Source organism: Myotis lucifugus, unplaced genomic scaffold, assembly GCF_000147115.1.
Source record: "Myotis lucifugus unplaced genomic scaffold, Myoluc2.0 scaffold_459, whole genome shotgun sequence".
Classification (NCBI taxonomy): Eukaryota; Metazoa; Chordata; class Mammalia; order Chiroptera; family Vespertilionidae; genus Myotis; species Myotis lucifugus.
The window spans coordinates 495,895-511,449 of record NW_005871507.1 but is presented as its reverse complement, the minus strand read 5'-3'; the positions used below and the strand labels follow the sequence as shown (position 1 = coordinate 511,449).

At 47.6% G+C, this 15,555-nt stretch overlaps 1 long non-coding RNA gene across 1 annotated transcript; it reads right to left on the bottom strand.

Moving 5' to 3' along the window:
- Nucleotides 1-2,047: 2,047 nt before the first annotated feature.
- Nucleotides 2,048-12,906, bottom strand: LOC106694431. Its single transcript, XR_002826344.1, has 7 exons — nt 12,299-12,906; nt 10,310-10,394; nt 9,658-9,717; nt 5,486-5,639; nt 5,100-5,259; nt 4,092-4,138; nt 2,048-3,977 (listed from the first exon to the last, which is right to left on the bottom strand). It is a non-coding gene; the product is annotated as an uncharacterized LOC106694431 (long non-coding RNA).
- Nucleotides 12,907-15,555: the final 2,649 nt, after the last annotated feature.

Below are 15,555 nucleotides of genomic sequence, written 5' to 3'. Positions count from 1 at the left end.
AATTATCCTTGAGGATGGTTCTTCATGGCTCTTCACATTCTTTTGAGAAGACTCGTTCTTATCGATTTGTGAGGACTCTTGACACAGGTTAGTGAACGTTGGCTGGTGTTGCCCTTTAGCTGTCCTCCTCCTCTTTCTGGACACAGAATCACTGTGTGGTAAACAATGCCTTCCAGGTATTTTGCATGACTCAGACCTCGCCCTTTCCCCCCGCCACAGGGGGAGCACGGGATCTAGCCCTCGCCAGGGGCATCTGTAGGGAGAATCCCCTGGAATCTCTAAACAAAAGGGAAATAGGAACGAGAGAGAAAGAACGAAAGAACGCTCCTGATGCAGAAATTTTTCAATACTCGAGGTGACCGGGCTGAGCTGAAATCCTTCTGGGAGCCTGGCTGCTGGTGCTGTGGACAAGCCTCTCTTCTCTGGGGCGGGCGCTGTTACCAGGCAGGATAGAAGGGACTGGGCTGCAGGCAACCAACGTGGCTTCCTCGGGAACTCACTTCAGGCAACTGCCAACATGATTTGGTGCACAATCCAATCTTCCTCTAATTATTTCAATGTGACCTTTACTTTTTCCCAATCCATAGCGATGCTTGATCTTTGGCTCCACGGAGGCCTCCCTCTTCCTGGATCAGTTCTGTACCAACTTTAATGAATGAATTCTTACACCTGGGAGAAGACAGTTCACCCCCCCCCCTTCTCCTTCTTCCTCTGACCATGCCTGCACATTTACACTCCCATGCTCATTTTAATCTTTTTGTTTCAAGTACCATTAAAAATCTTTATAATATTGAGTGCATCCGTGAAAAGATGACATGCTCCCTTGAATTACTGAAGTTCTTTTTGTGCTCCTGGGGAGAGTTTAATAACTTTCTTTAAAAAAAAAAATATCCTTATTGATTTCAGCAAGGAAGGGAGAGGGAGAGGGAAATAAAAACATCAGTGAAGAGAGAATCATGGATTGGCTGCCCCCTGCACACCCCACATTGGGGATCGAGCCTGCAGTCTGGGCATGTGCCCTGACCAGGAATTGAACCATGACCTCCTGGTTCAGAGGTCATCACTCAACTACTGAGCAATGCTGTCAGGCAATAACTTTCTTTATATTGGTCTTAGGCATTTTGTGTGTTTGTTAATTCTTTAAATGGAATTGTTTTAACCACTATATTTTCTAAATAATGTTTGTTTATTCTTATACTAGCGGCCCAATGCACAAAATTCGTGCAAGGGGCTCAGCCCTCGCAGCCCTGGCTTCAACCAGGTTGTCCAGAAGGACGTCCAGAAGGTTATTCGGCTATCTGGTCTAATTAGCATATTATGCTTTTATTATTATAGATGGGAAAGCTATTGGTTTCACAATTAGGATGGTGAACCCTCTTTGTTCTAACAATTCTCAGTGTTTCTTCAGTTGTCCAGGTAGACAACTTCAATAACGTAAATAACGGTATTTTTGCCACCTCTTTCCTAAGGAAGACTCCTCATTTCTTACTTTCACTAATTACACTGGCAAGCACCTGCAGAACCTTGTGAACACGTATCACCCATAACAGGGCACGTTGGTCTTAGTTCCAACTGCAATGACATGATTGGGTTCAGGAGTGAGCAAGGGGTTGACTATGGGTTTTAGATTATATATAAGGTGTCCCAAAAATGTATACACAGACTTTGAATAATTATAAAGGCAGTGTTTATTAAAATACATTTCATTTTCAAAATTGAGCTATCTCAGCAGTTAAAGTGTGTATGCATTTTTGGGGGACACCTTGTAAATGATAAAATTATCATACCTAAAGTATTCAATTCCAATTTTGCTAAGATTTTTTTTTTGCCTTTTATTTTTTGTTGTTGTTGAGACCAAACTTACCTGTGAAGTGCACAGATCTTATCTGTTATAGTCAGATGAGTTCTGAAAAATCCATACAGCCATACAATTCACACCCCTCACAAATTGGAAACATTTCTATCATGCCAGAAAATTCCTTCTTCTTTTTCTGCCCATCCCCCTCCACACCCCGATTCTGAGGCAACCATTGCTCAGTCTGTCATTATAGTTTTTATTGAAATATAATTCACATGAGAAAATTTGTGCTTTTTAAGTATACAGTCCAATGGTATTTATTATACAGCAGGTCCTCAAGTAACACTGTTGATGAGAAAAAAAAGCTCAATTCCCAGCCGGGGCCCCTTAGTCTTGGCTGACTGAGACACTTGGTCAGCCCAGGTATCAGCCATAGGTTGCCCTTTGTGTTGTGGTACTGATACCCCCCAAGACTTCAGGAAAACCTGGTGGGAGTCCCAGCTGAGTCTTAGCTGTGCTTTGGGGAACGGGGGAGGGGGCGGGGGGGGGGTGCATCCCTGGGAGGAGAAAGCTGTGGCAACCTGCCCAAAAAGTGACCTTCATAACCGGCTGAGAGGTTATTAGCGGAGACTGTCAGTGTGAACCAGGACTGGTTAGGGGAACACAGAGACCCCAGGAGGAAGAGAGGGAAGACGATGGCTCCAAGGATCAGGCCTGGGTTACGTGAATGTTAAAGACAATCCTGACCTTGAAGCAGGTAAACTTGGGGACATCTGAGTGGCGTACCTTTCTAGACATCTTCCTATAGTCTTGGGATAAACACATGGCCACCGCAGAATGGACTTCCATTCATTTCTTTGGTAACAAATGTCCAGATGGCGTTCTGCCCGGCCGCAGGCAGGCGTTCCCATATAGAACCGCCTGAACATGAAGCTCTTCTCCCGTGGGAGGAGTCAGACCATCGCCTTCAGAACCTGGCTCTCCCTCGTCCCAGTTGTAGGACCTTCGGAAAATTCCTGAAGTCTCTGAGGCATCGCTCTCCCCGTGCCTTCCTGCCTTTCACAGTCGCTCGGGAGAACCAGTGAGATGGTGTCTATCAACCAGGGCCACAATGTGAGGTCTGCGGGCCCTCAGCCCTCTGCCTCGTGGGCCCTTTTCCCATAAAAAAAAAAAATTAGCAGAGGGCAAACACAGTCCAGACTGGATTCCTTGTTATGTTCATTATCATTATTCTAATTTTATTATGGGAATTAATTAATATGGTATCGTATCAGTATATTCATTATTTTCTTCTGGCTTTCCAAGAAATTCAAATGAAAACATTCCCGTGGGCGCTAGCGCTGCACCCACTGGGGCTCCCTGGGCCACGCGCTTGACACGGGATGGGCGCGTAGTAGGCGTTCCACAGTGTGCAGCCTCTCTCTCTCTCTCTCCCACCGCGCAGCGAAAGAAACGTTTTCAAAACGTCCGAGTGGCGGATTAACATTCAAGAAACAGAGTCCACAGGAAAAACGTCCCCCACGCCAGTGGGTACCCGCAACAGCAGGTTTCACTTACGGCGAAGATCACTTTACTGCTTTTAACCAACTTCAAAGAAAATGTTGTAAGGCCATTCATTCTACATGTCTGTTTCACATCAGTCACAATTATAAGCCCGCTTCACTTCTCTCCCCTTGTTATACCTCATAAATTGTGTAACTAGAATGTATGTGTAGTGTATGGATTACATTAGGCATTGTCAGAGGCAGCCTGATAGTAAGCGTGGCCCCCGCCCCCCGAGTCCCCTCCTGGCACATCTGAACCCGCCGTGGTGGGGGCCCAGAGCCCAGCCCGGGGACAGGGACCTGTGTCCTCGGGGCCCCTCCTGGGAACTGCCATGGCCAGCGCCACTTTGCAGTAGCAGGGCTCCAGTTCTCGGACAGATGTGTTCATCTGCCTGCGGGATGGTCATCCCAAAGCAAAGACAAACATCACATTTCCAGGGAAATCTTGCGTGGGGGATGCGGGGGACCGTGGGTGTCCAGGGCAGGCGAGCAGAGCCCCCGTGAGGAGCGCGATGCCGTCATCCTGGAAGGAAAGGCCTCCGCCACCGCCTCTGAGTTCCAGCCTCCTGGTCCTCGCTCTTTCATTCCCGGCGAAGACCCCGGAGTCAGCAGCTGTCCGTCCCATACGGAAACAACTAGGGAGATGAAATAAATGGCAGCCCGGCCTCTCTGGCAACCATTTGGACAGCGCGGCCGGCTTCACCTTCCCGCCAGCCCTCCCCCACCCACCCCTGGTCCTTCCTCCTCACCTTGTAAAGAACCCAGGAAGGGACTCGGGGATGGCCCGCAAATATTTCTGTTGGAAAGATGCAGTAAAAAAAAAAAAGTGACATGACCATGACCAAAGAATAGATTCCATCTTCTAAATGAAACAGCTTTAATAGAGTTAAAATTTATCACTCACGTTGCATTTATAAGATCATTGAAATTCAAGACTGTCTCATTGATGGAGGGATGGGAGAGAGCTGCTTCCCACATGTGCTCCTCCCGATAACCCACACTTAGACCCTTTGAAGCACCAGCACTTGTGAAAATTGAATCTTTTTTTTTTGATAGAAAATTTTCCAAAATGTCACACATGTTGCCCAGCCTTCCTCAACAGACTTCTCTGAAACAGAATGTAGCCGTCCGTGAGGGCCACCCCATGGCCTTCTGCTAATGCACGCGAGTCTGGAAACCACACAGGCGGGGTTCGCAGCTGCTGCTGCTGCTGCTGCTGTACGGCCCCAAAGCCCGGGGCGGGGGGGTGGGGGTCCACGTCTCTGAGGGATGCTGTGTTCCCACCCACAGGGATGGGGTAAAACTGGCTGCCTCGGAGCGATGCTGGGAGGGACTTGCCACAGATTTAAAATGTTCAGCCAGCACGATGCCTGGGAGAGAGTAAGCATTAAAAAGTGTGTCATCAAAACCTACATGTCTAATCCAGTAGTTCTCAACCTTCTGGCCCTTTAAATACAGTTCCTCATGTTGTGACCCAACCATAAATTTATTTTCATTGCTACTTCATCACTGTAATATTGCTACTGTGATGAATCGTCATGTAAATATCTGATATGCAGGATGGTCTTAGGCGACCCCTGTGAAAGGGTCGTTGGACCGCCAAAGGGGTCGCGACCCACAGGTTGAGAACCGCTGGTCTAATCAAATAAAACGAATGCGCAAAATGAAAGTGCAATGAAACTAGAATCCCTGGCAAGGGCCTGGCTCAGGTGCAGAGATGTGCTCCCAGGATCCTCAGTGAGCACCACGAACCCTACCTGCCAGAGACGGCCGGCCGGCGACCTTCACGCCTTTTCAGTTCCTTGTCTGCTTTCTTTTTACAGTCAGTCCGCTGGGGTCAGAGCCCACCTTTTCCCTCTCGCTGGGAGCAGTGCCTACCTCCGCCGGCATCTCTTCAAGTATTTTGCTTCTAAGGTTCTGTGAGATGGAAAAACACATAAGCAAGTGGAACAGAAGTGGTTGTAAGTAAGACCCAGTGAGTTCTAAGGCCTGGCTTTAGGTCGTTTTGGGGGGTTTTTTTCCTACAAGGAAAAAATATTTTGACTTTCGATGCACACTATTAGTCAGGATGGGGTAGGTTTTGCTGCAGGAACAAACAACTGAAATCTCAGGGGTCTTCACACAGCAAAAGTGTGTTTCTCACCCATTTTGTGTGTCCACTTGGGGTGCAGGGGAGCTCTGCTCAGCCTGGTCATTTAGGAACCCAGGCTGCCAGTGGCTCCATCTCAACCTACGCCGCTGCCGTCCCCGTGTCGGGGACTGGGAAGTGGAGAACCGCTCAGCAGGTCTTACGAATTCTGTAGGAAAAGACATAGGTCGTTAGGCTTGCATTTTTTTCTAATATATGTTTTATTGTTTTCAGAGAGGAAGGGAGAGGGAGAGAGATAGAAACATCAATGATGAGAGAGATTCATTGATTGGCTGCCTCCCGCACGCCCCCTACTGGGGATCGAACTCGCAACCCAGGCATGTGCCCTTGACTGGAATTGAACCTGGGACCCTTCAGTCCACAGGCCTACGCTCTATCCACTGAGCCAAACCAGCATGGGCAGGTTTGCATTTTATGGGTGAATACAAATACCATGGCGGTTACACATTTTCTAGAAGGTAGAAAAATGCCACTCTGTCATGGGCTGGCAATGTGGATGGGAGAGAACTGGGTTATCTCACGCGTGGCCCCGGGTTTATACATTTTAGCCGATAATAACCTCAGTTACACATTACTGAGCGCTTTCACTGTGCCATGTCCTGTACCGGGTGCTTCACATGGCACACTTATTTCCCCTTTTTCACATGAGGCGAATCTTCATGTGCTACTGGCCGAAACAGCCTTTTGATTATCTGAAATCGACTTTATTTTCACTCCGGAGCAATGGATTTTATCTCAGAAATTTAAATGCATCCTTCCCGGGCATTTATAACTACACCTATAACATACGCGCCATATTCTGCCAATTGTCGTCCATTTGAAGGTAATTTTGTTTTTTTTCCTCTTGGACAGTTTTTAAGGTGAAGACTCTGAAGTTGAACTACCGTGATGAAAACTGGGTTTGCTTTTAATTATGCAACATGGAACCTGGTGTGCTTCAATTTGAAGACTCATGTGTTAGGTAATAAAAATTCTTGACTATTATCTCTTTGCCTCGGACTCTATTTTTTCCCATTTGGAACTCTTAGTAAACGTATGTAGGACCTTATCATTTGATCAATTTCATATATTCTATCTCTTTATCTTTGGTGTTATATTCTAGGCGATTTCCTCAGATCTGTCTTCCAATTCACGTATTGTCTCATCAGCAATATCTACTTTATAGCAGGAACATATAACTTATCCATTTGGTTTTTGTTTCTATTACTCTACTTTTTATTCTTAGAATTTTTCCCAACTCTGTTTGCAGATCATTGTGTTATTTGCTTTGTGATTACTGTTACTGTCTCTATGTCTTAAAATGTTTTAGAACGCTTATTTTAAAGTCTTTTTTAGATTGTGCTATTATTTCCAGTGCTTGAGATGAAAATTCTCCCATTTGTTTTGTCTACTGGTGCCCTCTGTGTTTTTTTTCTTTCCTGTTCTCCTTTCTTCATGCTAACTCTTCTTTCTGAAGATGAGAGGGAAAGGGCAGTCCACAGAAACTTCACATGCTCTAGAGCAGCAGTTGGCAACCGTGAGGTCCCAAAGGTTGGTGACCGCTGCTCTAGAGCGTCCCTGCGGGAGTATTTTGAGCTTGGCCAATTCTGGGCAAGATTTTAGGTTCATTTCTTAGTTGTGGGTCCCCATAGCGCACGCGTAATAGAAATTCAGGCTTTGTACTATTTTTGGCACAGACTCCTCATGTATTTATTTATTTATCTGTGATTTCTGTTACTATCCTGGGCCAGGAAAACGACGAGCTCTTTTGCATTCCCCTAGGCCAGTGGTCGGCAAACTCATTAGTCAACAAAGCCAAATATCAACAGTACAATGATTGAAATTCCTTTTGAGAGCCAAATTTTTTAAACTTAAACTATATAGGTAGGTACATTGTTATTAACTTAATTAGGGTACTCCTAAGGCTTAGGAAGAGCCACGCTCAAGGGGCCAAAAAGCTGCATGTGGCTCGCGAGCCGCAGTTTGCCGACCATGGCCCTAGGCCAGTGGCTGGTGTCTGTGGTCCCGGATTCAGGGGATGGTAGAGAAGGACTGCAGGGCCCCTGGCTTTACGCAGCAGCCTGGTTCTTGCCCCTGGCACTTGTGGGGCTCAGCCCCACAGAACTGTCCTCACAGAACTTCAGCTGCTACAGCCTCTCCCTCCTCCTGACTCCATGTGAGCATTTTCATTCCACCTCCCCGTTACCACTGTAACTTTGAGTATCCTCTTTATTGCTGGCACTAGAGAGATATATATATATATATATATATATATATATATATATATATACCCATATATGTATATATATATATATATAATCGGTTTCGAGTTTTGAAACTATGTCAAAAACTGGGGAGGAGGATATGTTTTCATCTATATTTATATAAGTGCAAAGTGGGAGTGTTGTTGTTTATATTGTTTTTCATCAGCTTGGGTTGGTGCTACCGAGTTGAAGCCACGGAAAGAAAATTGATGAGTAATGCACAAGAAATTGGCATGGAACTGACCTTGTTTTCATCCCCCATTCCCCTTAAAAAGGAGATTCTGAGACAGGGATTTGGGAGCAACTCATATGGGAGGAAACACCAACAGGGAAGTGAGGAAGTGAGACAGGGAAGGGAGGGGGCGGTAAAGGGCATTATCAACCCAGGTGCTATTCTGAGGGCCTGGAACTTTATCCCCCTGGGGAAACCCTAGGAGTTCAGCGCTCCCGCGGGGAGGGGGGGAGGGGGGGGAAGCTGTGGTATTTATACAAGCTACTGCGTGTCATGGGTTCAGGGATGCTTGCAGAGGGAACCCGCCAGCATTTCCAGCCTGCCACGTGGATGGGTTTATTTATACACTGACGTGCAATAAATTATCCCAAACTTCATGGCTTATTACAATATTTAGTATCTCATATTGCCTGTCAGGGTCAGGAATTTTGGAATAGCTTCACTACTTGGTTCTGGCTTAGGGTTCCTCATAAGGTTACAGTTAGGAATTGGCAGGGCTTTTGTTACGTAAAGACTGAAGCTGAAAGATCTGCTTCAGGATGGCTCACTCACGGGGCTGGCCAGTCGGTGCAGGCTTTCTCTGGAGGCCTCAGTTGCTTCCCATGCAGACCTCTCTCTCCATTTGACCACTGGAGTGTCCTCTGAGGCATATGGCTCGCCTCCCCACCCACCCCCCCCCCCCAAATGAGTGATCTGAGAGGCAGCAGGGCCACGGTGCCTTTCATGGCCGAGTCGTGACAGTCCCACTGTCATACCACCACATCCCGGGCGACAGAAGCAAGTCAAGTCATGAAGTCTGGCTTCTATTCAAGGGGAGAAGAGGGAGGAGAGTCAGTATCTGCGAATGTATTTTTAAGGCATCACAGCAGGCAGAACGGGCTCTGGCAGCCAGAGACAGCCCCAGGCAGGAAAATGCAGGTGCACTCGGAAGTCAGGCAGGCTGACTGTCAGGGCAAAAGGGAACAGGTCGGGCACCCACAGCATCCTCGACAGCAATAAATAAAGACGAGGCCATTGTCAAGGCAAGGAGACATGGACTTGACCGCTGGATGGGAGGAGTTGCAAAGTGACACTGCACAGGGCATGCAGACAGAGCGGGGCGAGGATTCGGCACAGTTTAAGCATCAATCTGCTGTAACCACTAAGAAAAGAAAACCTGCTAATTAGATTATGATACCCCTTTGATTACAAGATGTATCACAGTTTCAGAGATACTAATGCAAGAAAAAAGTGCGTGTTAAAACCAACAAACATAATAGTTGCACACACACACAAAAATAGTTGCACAAAGAATTTCAGAGCTAGAGGCCCAGTGCACGAAATTCGTGCGCGGGTAGGGTCCTTAGCGGCTGCTGGCTGGGGCCTCCCTTTATTCCACACCACCCCCTGGTGGTCAGCACACATCATAGCGAGCGATCGAACTACCGGTCGGTTGAACTCACGAGGGGACACTTCGCATATTAGGCTTTTATATATATAGATATGTATATATGAAGTGAAGAAGTTAGACAGGAAGGGAAAGTGGACAATAGAGGGTGTTATCAATTACACACACACACACACACACACACACACACACACAATTTTTGCAAAACCAAACACTCCTAACAGTGTCTTCCATCGTATTCAGGTGCCATTTGAAGTTAAGCAAAGGCAGGGGGTGGTGAGGGGTGTTGGGTTCCATTCCTTACCGGGCCATGTCCCAGAACTTGAGCAGGCGGTTTCATCTCTCTGAGCCTCCATTTTCACATCTGAAATTAGACAAGGCACCATTCTGATTCTCCTACAGATCAATTAAAGATGAGTGCAAACTAGTGTTTAAGATTAACATGTCCTCGAGACGTCAGGCGCTGCAGATGTGCAGAAGCAGCTGTGCAACTCAGAGGTCGCATAACAGAAAGTGATGTTTTCTTCTCAGAAACTCAAGAAAAACAAAGTCGCCAAGTCCTCATGTTCCTAGTTAACGCGGGGTGATTCCTGCATCTTCAAGAAACATCACTGCTGAAACACAAAACTGGGGGGAGCGGGGGGAGTTATGGTAGACAGTGACGGGGACTTGAGTGTAGTCCTACAAAAGCAGATCCTGCACATCAATGAAGGGGGAAAAAAAAGCCCAGTTGGTCGTTTTCTAGCCGCTTCGATAAACCCAGGCGCAGGAGAGCACACAGCTCACTGCCTGGAGCTCACACACCTGGTTACTGCCCACACTGCCCACACAGGGCCGTTTCCGAACACCGTCTACCCAGGACAAAAACAGAGGCAGAACCTGGGGCTTTCGGCCAGAAAAATCCAGGCTGCCACTCGGGGGCTGAAAGCTCCCAGGTATAGAGAAATGACACACACCTGAGCAGGTCTGATGTATATTCCTCTCCGCGGAGGGCAGCGGAACACATCCCTGGGCCATTCATCATGCGGCTAAAATTAGATCCTGCTTAGAAGGAATGATATATTACTGATTACATAATAAAGATAGCGATATTTCTCATGAGAAACAGAAGGGAGAGAGATAGAGTTAGGCGCAGGGCAAATATACCCTTGATATGAAAAATGGATTCATTAAGTATTTAATCTTTATCCCATTCCTGTGGAATAAATGCGCACATACATCACACGTGTTTTAAAGTGACTTGATAATTAATACTGTTACACTTGAGGACGACCCTGGTTCTCATGGGGGAGCCCCACCAGGAGCCAGAGGATGCAGGCGGGGGCAGGCCCTCCGCCCACCTCTGCATGGAGGGCGTGGCTGCACTCGACCAGCCCCGGGACCAGCCCACCAGCACGGACAGACGGACGGGCGAGCTGTGGGTCTGCAGGGCCATCTCCTCATGTCTTGGTGAGGCCCCGCGGCTGACACTGGGGCTTCCCTGAAGCAGACGGGTTGTACGGTTCTGTGGCCACAGAGATGGCAGCTGAAAAGGCACCGTGGACCACAGGGCCTGTTACTTGAACGTGGCCCTTGTGCTCCCCTCTTCGCACAGAAACCTGCCCCCTCTCCACGGCATCTACATCCCTGTAAGGTCCTTGCCGTAAAGGGCAAACCTCACTTAAAAAATAAAATAAAAGCCTGTAGCCACGGAGGAGGCATTTCCAGATATCTTGGCGACGATATTCTGACTTAAAACAAACACGAGCGTGTTCGGTTGGAGTTTAAACAAACACGCAGATTTGTAGCGCCCTGGGTGTCAAGGCTCAGTAAAAACAAATCTGGGTGAAATGAACAAAATAATTTTAAGAAGAGTAGCTCTGAATCGTAAAGTGATCCAGCGAACGTTAGTGTGAAAGAGAACATGGTTAGGAGTGAAATACCAACAGGCTGTGAGGGATTAAAAGCTCATCACCTGTCTGTTTACGCTACAGGAAAAGGGCACGGCTCTCCACGTCAGAGGGACGTGGTCCTGGTGCCGGCTCTGACACCTGCTGGCCAGGGGGTTCTCAGACACGCCATCCGCCCGCTCCTGAGCTCGGCTGCATCTGTGATGTGAAAACCAAACCCGTCTAAAGCTGGCAGCTTCCACAGCATCCAGCCCGGGGCCCGGGATGGAGCAGGAAGTCAACAGCCATTAGTTCTCTTTTCTTTTCACTGAGTCTACCGACTTAGAGGAGCTCAGATAGGTAATGCCCGGCACTTCGTGTGGCAAAGGATTTGCTTCTCTCCACTCTACCAGGCTGGAGGTAAATTAAAGTTCTAAGGAGTTAGCAGGGGCACGTTCCTGGGGAAAGTCCTTGAAGTAGTCAGGATAGGATAGGCTCTGCGGCAATAAAAATAACCCCCAATGCTCCATGGCTGAACACGCTATGTCTCTGCATGGCCGCTGTCCACTGGGGGTCCCTAGGGAGTGTGTGCAATTGAGTCACCCGGGGACATTCTCAGACGGCATCCCTGTCATTAGGCGACACACGACTGTATAAGCTGCTGATCATACCCACAAGTTATTTAGAACCTGTAAGGCAGCGGTTCTCAACCTGTGGGTCGCGACCCCTTTGAATGACCCTTTCACAGGAGTCACCTGAGACCATCGGGAAACACATATATAATTACATATTGTTTTTGTGATGAATCACTATGCTTTAATTATGCTCAATGTGTAACAATGAAAATACATCTTGCATATCAGATATTTACATGACGATTCATAACAGTAGCAAAATTAGTTATGAAGTAGCAACGAAAATAATGTTATGGTTGGGGGTCACCACAACATGAGGAACTGTATTAAAGGGTCGCGGCGGCGTTAGGAAGGTTGGGAACCACTGCTAAGGTGACCAGATAGAGGCGTTGCCCCAGCCCAGTGTTTGCACGCCCTCCACAGCGACGATCTGATTCCTTACAAGACAGGGAGTGTGGTGCACGCCTTCAGCTTACTTCACACCAACGAGATTCCTTCTTCATTAACTTTACGGCAGATGGCAGCAACTGAACAATGACAAAATATAAGCTTACCAATCGTTTTTTAAAAATGTATTCTCACCAAACCCCGGGACTGCAGTTTTCCTAACACAGAGCACCACCCGCTGAAGAGGAAGAGGGAGAGAACACCCGGACATGCCACTGCGGGGCTTTGGGATCTGTGGTCAGACAGGCCTCCTGGAGAAGGCGCCCCCGGATCTCAGGCCTGAAGGCAGGGAGGGCGGCAGTTGTGTGACCCTCGGGGGAGAGATTTCTAGGCAAAGGAAACCGTCCACGAGAAAGTTCCGTGAAGGGTGTGGCTTGTGGAACAAAGAGGAAAGCGCGGGGTGAGGCTCATGCTCACGGCAGTTCCTCATCCCGGGTGCTGACGAGCCGACCACCTCAAGGGCAGCAGGTGGACACGCGGTGTGCAGAAGGAACAGGAGCTGGATGTGGTCTTACTGCACCAGGGACGAGCAGCGGGCCTTACAGACCGTGTTCTGGGGACCATCTAGGCCAGCGATGGCGAACCTATGACACGCGAACTCATTTTTTTGGTTGATTTTTCTTTGTTAAATGGCATTTAAATATATAAAACAAATATCAAAAATATAAGTCTTTGTTTTACTATAGCTGCAAAGATCAAAAAATTTCTATATGTGACACGGCACCAGAGTTAAGTTAGGGTTTTTCAAAATGCTGACACGCCGAGCTCAAAAGGTTCGCCATCACTGATCTAGGCTCTTCTGCATCATGTTTATGAAACGCGGAGCCTGGGTGGCCCTGGTCGGTTTTCCCTGGGAGTGACACGGAGTAATCTTTATTAATCTTATTTTAAATCTGTTACCATTGTACATGATCTCAGAAGACCACGTCGAAAACATACTGCAATATGAATCACAGGCATACATGAATATGAAAGAGTAGACAATTATATGCCCAAATAAAAACCTGTCTGTTCTATGACACTGGAACGCATTTTGTAAATATAAATATTGTACACAAATGCTAGATAGATATAGTCATGAAATCTTTCTCCGGTTTCTTTTTTAAACAAGACTCTCAGGAAGGCGAAGAGGTGTAATGTCATGTTTAAGAGTTCTCTTGGGCCCACATTTTCCAGATCCAACAGTTACACCAAGGAAACCATGATCTCAGTAGCGACAATGAAGAGATGGTTGGAGGCCGACAAGTAGGCTCAAGTCCTACCTTGCCGTTTAGTAGCTGGTGACCTTGGACAAGGTGCATGATCTATTCAAGCCCTTGTTTCAAACTATTGCTGTTGGAACAAAAGGAGGCTATTGAGAGTGTGGCCCAGGGGCAGGTTCACCGGAACCATCACGCTCTCTCACCAGAGGGCATGGCTGTGGGCAAGGATCACAGGCTCACGTACTTCGAAATGCACTGGACAGGCTCAGGCCACTCGGGATACACGGGAGACCCGGGTGTGGCTGTGCCCTCGCCCTGGATGGCTTGGGGTAGACGCTGAGCTCTCTCGTCGATCCTCTCGGACGGTTTAGATCCGGGAGGGACCGGATCAGCCCATGCCAGCTGGCTGGCTGCGCGCTTAGCCTCGCCGGTTTGGCTTCTGATTCTTCATTAAGGAATTTGATAATCATTTTAAAAATGGTTTCTGGAGAGAATTCTTCCCGAAACATAGTGTCACCTGGAAACTCATAAAGGGTGACGCCATCCCACCCAGACAGGAAGCCGGCCACAGTGATGCTTTTGGAGGACTGTAGAGATGGGTGTCATTCACGATGGAGAAAGAGATCCACGTTGGGCAGATTTGCTCTGCAGCTACCGGGGTATCAGTATTTCCCCCCTTCTCTCCATTCAAAACAAAGACCATGAGTGCAAGCGTCAGAATCAGCGGCACTGACCCCAGGGGGCAACCTGGAGTGTAAATGAGATGAAAGGGAAGTCAACGCCTCACCTGCTGGGGAGGCCGCCCTTCCAGTCCCACCACCTTGGGTCCCCATTCCTCCTGCTGAGCGGCGTCGGACCCTCGTCGGGGGAAGGGGGGGCTGGTTGAAACAGCACGACCTGGAGAACCCTGGCCTCCTCTGGACACCCAGCGTCTGGAAGACTCAGCGTCTTTCCACCCAGAGCGTGGATGCGGCCTCACTGACATCACGAGGGACTTGGTGCATCCGTGTGACCAACTTCGCTTCCTGTTGGACCAAAAGGAGACAAAAGGCTTAATTTAAAAAAACAGGCTGCCTCTTTTAGCCGCTGCGACCGATCAGTAAATTATCTTATAAATACAAATGCTTAAGAGTCCAGCATGTGGGCAAACACACTTAATAGTCAACATAAATGGATTCTGTACAACAGACAGGCTGCTTAGTTTCATGGGGGGGGAAAGGTAAGTCCAGAGCGAGGACTTGGATTCAAGTCTGAAGTCAAATACTGTCGCTGCGTGACCTTGGACATGGCCATCTCACTTCTCAGAAGGTACTTACTCATCTAGAAAATAGAAATGCCACTACATATTTCAGGCTCCTCGTACAATTGGGTGGAATTAAAACAGCTATGAAACTGGAAGAGAAACTACAGTGTAAACGGTAGAGTTATTTCCAATTTTTATAAGAATTACTGAACCCCTTATCCTTAGACCATATCAGCAAGCTGACACCTGACAAAGGAGAACTCGTTACTGAGTCATATCCCATTGTCTCATCCTCAGCGGACAGGGTGGGCCTATGTCCCCCGTTAGCATAAATCCTTGGTAAAGGGCAATTCTCTAAAAGTGGGGAGCCCCCTCCCATCCCCCCTCTTCCCACACACTCTGATACCCACACAATGTCACTCACAATTCCTCACGCAAGAGAGAGCAACAGAGGGAGCACGCACCCACCTCTGTCACAGGTTCCCCCGCTGGGTAAAGATTCTTTATGGACCCAAATGGCCTCAACTCCTGAAATCTCTGAACAGATCTTTTGAGCTTTGGTATAAATAATCCTCTTATTTTGCTCTGTGGAAGGAATATGTACAAGCAGTACAATAGCTAAGAATTAGAATGCAAAAAAAAAAACCAGGTATGGAAGAAGTGAAAAGCAGCATGGGTAATCCGGAAGCTACCCAAACTCTCAAATAACATCATTATTTTTTATGTGTTTTCCATGGTTTCTGCGCACCCAGATCAAATCAAGCTTCCCTGTGTCTGAATGGTGATACCATTCTATTCCATAAAACT